This window comes from Filicampus tigris, chromosome 15 (assembly GCF_054856515.1).
Source record: "Filicampus tigris isolate MCC_2025a chromosome 15, RoL_Ftig_1.0, whole genome shotgun sequence".
Taxonomy (NCBI): Eukaryota; Metazoa; Chordata; class Actinopteri; order Syngnathiformes; family Syngnathidae; genus Filicampus; species Filicampus tigris.
In genome coordinates this window covers 14,477,210-14,484,595 of record NC_141231.1, presented here as the reverse complement: position 1 = coordinate 14,484,595, position 7,386 = coordinate 14,477,210, and positions in this window count along the sequence as shown.

The following is a 7,386-nucleotide window of genomic DNA, read 5'->3' as shown; positions in this document are numbered from 1 at the left end:
CTCTGTAGTATTGTAGTTTATGCAAACATGCAAGGACACATCATAAAATACAATGTGAAGAGTTACTGCCACATTTTTTTTTTTTTGCTTTGAACATTGTGCTGCTCCTTCTGATGTGGGAACCTTTGCTACCTGGGGGGCAGTCGACTACAGACGTAGGGACACACTCAAGGAAGAGTTTCACACTTAACTCGGTAACTTGCAGTGGTCTTAATCAATTTTCGCAAAGGATAAAGAACATCTGCCTGTGAGTATTGTATTGTCGGCATACATGCACCGTTTGGGTTTGCATCACCGATGCTAATCATTATGCCTGTCTATGGCGTTTTGCATTGTTCGTTAGCATTAAGCTAAATGGGCTTTCCCTAAGGCAACGATGTGCGGTTGTGCGGTTAAATACGCATCATCAGAGTCCCTCTGTTTTATGTTTACTTCGACGGTAAACGGGGAATGGCGTTATACAGCTTAAAGCCTTTTTTTTTCTTCTTTTTTTCAGAACTAATTATCCGACAAACTGCTGCTTGTGGTGAAGTGAGTTGAGTTCACTGTAGCAAAACGTTGCTCATATCTTAAAATTTTCTCATATATGTCAAAGCATTAAATCAACCAAATAACGGCTCATATATGAACTACCCAAGTAACTTGTATCTTAAGACCCCACTGTAGTAGGCGGAAATATATTTTAGTTCGAAAACAACCCAGATTTTCTTTGCTTTTCTTAATTATTTTTTCAACAGTCTCCTGTGTTGTGAATGCCATCTGCCTTCGTCATTCCTTCCCGCACTTCAGGCCTCCTCCTCTCTTTTAACAAGCTTCTTCTTTCTCAGACCAGACAAGGATCGGACCTTTTATTGCTTCCCCGTAAACCCCAAGAAGCCTTTCCTGGGAGAATAAAGTCACATTTGTCAGAGAGATTAAAATGATTTACTTCTCGTGGAGACAATGAGAAATAATATGTGAAGTTGCGCTAACAACAGAATATTGCGAGAAAATTATTTCAAGACGAATGCCACAGTATTGTGATTTTTGGAAAAGTAGTATTGTTCTAGGAATAATACTGTAAAACTACACTTTAAAAAAAAAAAGGTTTATTACAGGAATATTGCCATAATATTATGACATAAAGTTTGTTTACAGGAATGCTACTGTAAAATTATGAGGGGAAAATGTGTTATTGGAGGAACAATTCCAAAATAGTATTAGAAAAATAGTCAGTCGGAAGAATTCAGAAATATTGTATGATGTTTTATAATTGGAAAATGCTGGAAATTACAACAAAAAAGGAATAATCCCATAATATTACAAAGGGAAATATTACACAAATAACGGCATAATATTATGTGGGGGGGGAAGTCCTGTTGTGTCAGGAATATTGCTGTAACATTACAAGAAAAGTTATGTTATTACAAGATTAGCTCTGCAATTGTGTTAAACTGAACATTAAAATGAAAAAAGTCATATTAGAGGAATAATGTTAGATTATGAGGAAAAAGTGTTTTTACACCAACATTGCCGTAATATTATGAAGAAAAAGTTGTGCTAATGCTAAATGCTAAAAGGTGACCATTAAACCAGCTTGTTCCTCTGAACAGGCAAGGATCGGACCTTTTATAGCTTCCCAGAAAAGCCTTTTCCTCGTGAACAAGTCAAAGTTGAGACTCGGGAAGGTTTGGGTGCCAAACCTTTGTGATCCGAACCCGAACGAGCGTGTCGGCCATTAGCGACATTTGATGTATGGTGTCTCGGCCTCTGGGTGACCATGCAACATCAACAACAAAAACAGTAAGGTGAGCGAGCAGGCACCTGGTTTTCATTCTCCGCACATTTCCACCTTACATTCCCACGCTGACATGTTTCGACACAACAGGAAGCCCTTTAGACGGGTGCTTTAATCTCTCGAAACACTTTGCGGGTTTCAAATAAAATGGACTGGAAAGGTTACATTCCGCAATTTCTGGATGGAAAAGTTGTAGGGCTCTATTTTCGTGCCCGGGAGTTTTCTTTCTTTCTGTACTTTTGAAGACGGCTATAGTTCGAAATTGGCGTTTGCGCCGTTGTGGGCGTGAACACAGCTGACTTGATTCCCGGCCAATCGAAGCGGCTCCACTCATTTCCTTTAAATTCAGCGCAGGTGTGGCACGCGGTCTATATGGCGGAAGCATAACGGACTCGCCCGCTGGAGTCCATGCAGGTGATCGGCACGCGTTTATAACGAGCACTTCCCACCCCCGGTCATGTGTCTGTGTGTGACACACGCACACACCGCTTTTGAAAATATATTAAAGATGATAATAATAATATTATTGCATTCAAGTAATTGATTTCTGCAATGATTCAGAGGGTTCAGTCTGCCAGCACAAAAATAAAGGTGCAACAATTTTTACGCCGAGCAAGCAAGGCTTGTGCGCCTGTCTACGAAAATAGCGCCTGTAATGTTTAGAAGGAAAAAATCCTTGTGTTCCCAGAATGAAGTCATACATCCGTGTTTTTCACTCAAACTGTCTTTAGCGTTAATGCCTCTGTTGAGCCTCATTAGGTGGTTGCAATACACCAGAAGGATCTGTGAGCTGAAGTACCAGAATGAGGCAACCGTTTTGCATTCACTCAATAGCAGACCGCCCCCCCCCCCAAAAAAAAATTGTGTTCCATGTGAGATGTGTCGGATTTTCAGAAAGTGTTGTAACTATTGCATATCTTTACCATTAATGCGATTGTATAAAGAGTAGTTAGGCTAATTGATGCACTTGCATCCACCGAGTTAGAAGGGCACCAAAGGTAACTTGTGCAACTCGCTGAATTTTTAGGACACCGTTTGTCTTTGGCAGTGTATTCGAGTGGGCCCACCACTCTCTGCCCGTAAAGATTGCCTTTAGCCGCACGTTTGAAATCATCCATAACTTTTGGGAAATAGGAGTTTAAGCAGGGCTGTGGGGTATGTTAGCCAATCGGCTAGGGTGCGCTGTAGTTTGCGAGCCCCGAGGATGTGAGCCCTTCAAAGAGTTTGGTCCTGCTCGACGCGTGGGCTACGTTTGATAATAGCTATCGTATTCTACTCTGTGGGAGTACGTCCTTTTTATGACGGTGACTAGCAAGCTAGCGCTGCGTACAGTGTGAGCCTTTCAGCAGGAAGGAATCACACATGTGCTAAAGTGAGGATAGCGGAGATGCCACGCCGGCCTTGTCGGAGCGGGAAGGCGTAGAGGTTGCGCCGGCTCAGCAGTTCTTACTTTTTCGGACCGAATGGACTCACCACTTCCTGCCATGTCCTAAGCTAATGCCTTTACCAGAGAGAGCTAGCTACATGCTGGTGGATTTCAGCAGTGGTCGGCAAAGCATTTAGCAGCTGGGCATTCAGTGGGGCCTTTATCCACCTCTTAATGTCACCGCTGTTACCTCACAATTGTGGAAACTCTCAATACGAAACAAAAGAAGGATACGCGGGGGGGAGCCCAATTTAGGAGGGTAACACTGTAATATTATCAGGAAAATGTTTCATTGTCACGGTATTTGAGTTGTAAAACTTGGAGTACCATGTTAATATTGTGACCTATATTAAGAATAATAAACTTGTGTTTTTCAAGAAATCACGTAATATTACGTTGATTAAAATACATTATTTTATTTTTCCAAAGAATGAAGTCGTAACATTTAAGATCATATCCCACTCAGCTAAGAAAGTTTGCAATTGTTTGCGAAGGTAGTGAACGTTGATTTTTGGTCAGGGTTCGTTCAAGGGCACAAAAAGTTGCACTTGACGTTCGCCAAAAGTTTTAATGGTCACAAACAGTTTTTTTGCGAAAAAATTGCGAAAAAAATCTTAAATGTTCAGAAAATCGTCACTTTTTTCAAAAATATGTGGTAACATTTGGAGGGGAAAACTGCGAAAAAAACACATGATTAAAGTTATGTTTTTCAATAAAAACAATGTTTTCACAAAATAGTCATAATCTAAAAAAAAAGAGAAAAAATCACATTAAATCTCAATAATCTCAATTCTATGATAAAAATATGTCAATATGTCAGTAAAATTTTATATGGGGAGAAGAGAATTGCAATATTAAAAAAAATCTTTAAGTTACAAGAATACAGTCATGGATTTCCTAAATAATGTAGAATAAAAGTGTAACATTAATGTCTTAATAGTATATGAAGTCAAGGGTTTTTTCACTATGAAAAAAAATCATCTTAAAATTATGAGAAAGTCGTAATAAAAGTGACTTTTGCCTGTGAAAAAATTCTTCCGTTACGATAAAAACATGGGTACATTTTGAGAAGAAAAATGACTATACATGAATAAAGTTGGGTTTTTCAAGAAAATGTTAGGTAAACTAAATCCCGCTACCTTTTCACAGAATCAATTTGTAACATTACAAGAAAAAAAATGTATGTTTTCTTTTAAATGTAACATCCTAAAAAAGGTTACATTCAAAAAAGTAACATTACGTGAAAGACTTCGTTACGTTGGAATTTTTTTGGTTTGTTTTTGTCATTGACGTTGCTGCTGCATTACATGCACCGCAATCTTCCTCCCCGTGCTCTTTTAATCCCTTTTTGTGGGGGAGGTTGGATTTTTCTCAGAGTCGTCACATCACAGCCCAAAGACGCAACATCCCGACACCACCTGCTAGAAGAATCAAGAGTGCACAATGCTTGCGTTGTTCTGCTCTGTGTTGACACTTTTTTTGTCTGATGGAATTCTCCCCTGTGTCGCTAGGCAGAATTAGTCAATAAGCCGTGACGTTGAGTTGGGGGGGGGGGGGTGGAGAAGGTGTCGAAAAAGAGACCAAAGTGGATCCCCATGTGACTCGTTCAGATGATTTAGCGTGTTTTAGTTTACGTGCAGGTGGACTGGAGAAGCGGCAAGACGGAGGCGTGACGGATAGACGGAGAGCGCACACATGGTCAACCCATCAGACTCCGACGGTGCCGTTGCAAAATGGCAAAAGCCACTTTTGTTTTTTTTTTTTCTTTTTTGAGACGATACGGAGAGTAGCGTCGCCCCTTCCCATCAATCTCCCTACCTTATTGCTGTTTTCCGAGAAGGGCAAGAAGAAGCGTTTTGTGTTTCACCGGCCGCAGACATCTTGAGTGATTCTGCAGACGTGAAGCGAAGGCCGATGGATTAGATTGTATAAATATAGCGACGTTCTTTGTTTATATAAAGGGGCGCTTTTTGCTTTGTGTTTATTTTATATTCATTCAATTCTTTAAAGTTTTATTTGTATTTAAACACGTTCGAGCGTAATTGCAAATAAGTTCGAATTTACTCGCAAGTACGTTTGAACATATTTGCCAGTCAAATCATTTTACTCCACAATGACATTTCCACACTTCTGTAATTTTTGGTTTAAAAATGTTTGGTTTAAAAATATATGTATATATATATTTTTTTTTTTACCATTTAATGTAGAGGAGAATTAAAATGTCTCCCAAAATTCCTGTAGTTTATAAAATTCAAAAATATATAACTAAATATTTATTCATAACATATTTGATAGACTTTTAGAAAATGATGTCATTTTAAAACCTTTAGGACATTTGGCAGCAGTGTAAATGCAGCACGGAAAATCCCCCAAATTCCTGCAGTTTACAAAATTAAAACATATATAAATAACTATTTATTAATTCATAGCATATTTGATAGACTTTTAGAAAATGATGTCATTTGAAAATCTTTAGGATATTAGCAAAATTTACTTGTCTATGCACAGTCAAGAGCCAAAAAAATATTTGAACCAGATCTGATCCAGATTGCCCATTTGGTAGCAGTATAAACGCAGCATAGAAAATCCCATTCCAATCCATCCCCTCCAGTCAGTCTGTAGATCCTATTTGTATGAATTTTATGATATTGCGACTACGAGTCTGAATTGGCAGGTGACAAACATTGAAGCCTTGGCAGAGGTCCGCCCGCTCTGGCGAGTGCTTTTGTGAGGCCATTCCAGTAAATTATTAAATTGCAGTTTGTCTCCAGCGTTTAGTCTGGGACGAAGAGTAACACTGTAATTTGTGGTCTCCTCCAGTCGGGTGTTTGGTACCACAAAAAGGTGCTGACTGGCGGCTCTTACGTAACCTCCCTCAGGTACGACACTCGTAAGACCCGGACGCCCCGCGTGGTTTGCGAGCGCCAGCCCGGCGGTCCAGTCAAGCTGCGCCGTAACAGCTTCTGTCCGTCGCAAAAGTGCTGATTTGGAGGAAAAAACGTCCCAGGAAGAGGTCGTATATCTGCTTAATGTCGCTATTACTTTGCGCTAAATGCTGGCGTGAATAATGTCCGCTGAGTCAGCGTTTTGAAGTTGTGATCGGACGCTAAAGCAGAATGTAACCATTGTCCTTTCTTTAACTTTTTTTGTGACACCGAGGAAGGTGTGCCCTCAACGAGGACTCTTTTTTTAAAAAAAAAATTTTATTTTATTATTTTTTTATTTTATCGTATTAATTAATGATCTATTATTTACCTTTAGGTTCATGTATTTATGATTATTTGTACTTTTTAAAGTTTTTAATCATTTGTGTTTTTGATGCTTGAAGTGGAAGTCAACCCAAACATATTTTTTTTCAAGAATATGTTCTATGCAGGCCCACTAGTTGAAACAAGGGCATTCTGTTTAATACCGCGTTTGTGAAATAAGAGTTAATCCACCCGTTTTTAGCCATCTCTGTGGGCTCAGCTTCAGAAAACAAGTGAGCTGTGATTGGCCATTACCTGAGCAACTGTGATGTCATTTTCAGTCGACAGAAGTGACAAAATGGCCGCCCCCAGAGATGGCTAAAAGCAGGTCGATTTTGCTGCTTAATTCCTATGTGGTCGTTTTTAAATACGCGATATGAGATTCTCTTTATGTTTAGTTTTATCAACTCGAAGCTTCTCCAAGCACAGCTATCTCGAAACGTACGTAGCTATCTCGTACATCGGGTCACTTGTATCTCAAGGCAGCACCAAAAAATTGTTCATTGCTGAAACGGAAACGGTTTATTCACATGCTAAATGCAAACAAAACTGGCACTCGACATACATGTTGTTCTCGTTATGCTTGTGTTACGTCCTTAGCTTTAAATCTGTTATTTTGAGGTCAAACTACTGTTGCGTATAGTTGCTTTAAATAGTCCAACACCACACAGATTTTCCTTGCTTTACATTGGGAGGGGGAAAAAAATGTGTCTTCCTGCCTGTTAAGTAAATAAATGGTCACTCTTAGAGTGATTGAACGTCCTTTTCGACATCATGTGTAAAACTGTGATTAGCTGCCAGACATTCGCTCACAGTGTAAACATCCGTCCTGTCTTTTCTCCTTGTGAGTTTTACTCAGATTGTCAGTGCGGTTTACAGCAGCTGCCATAAGTGTGTGCGCGTGTGTGTGTGGGGGGGTGTGTGTGTGTGTGTGT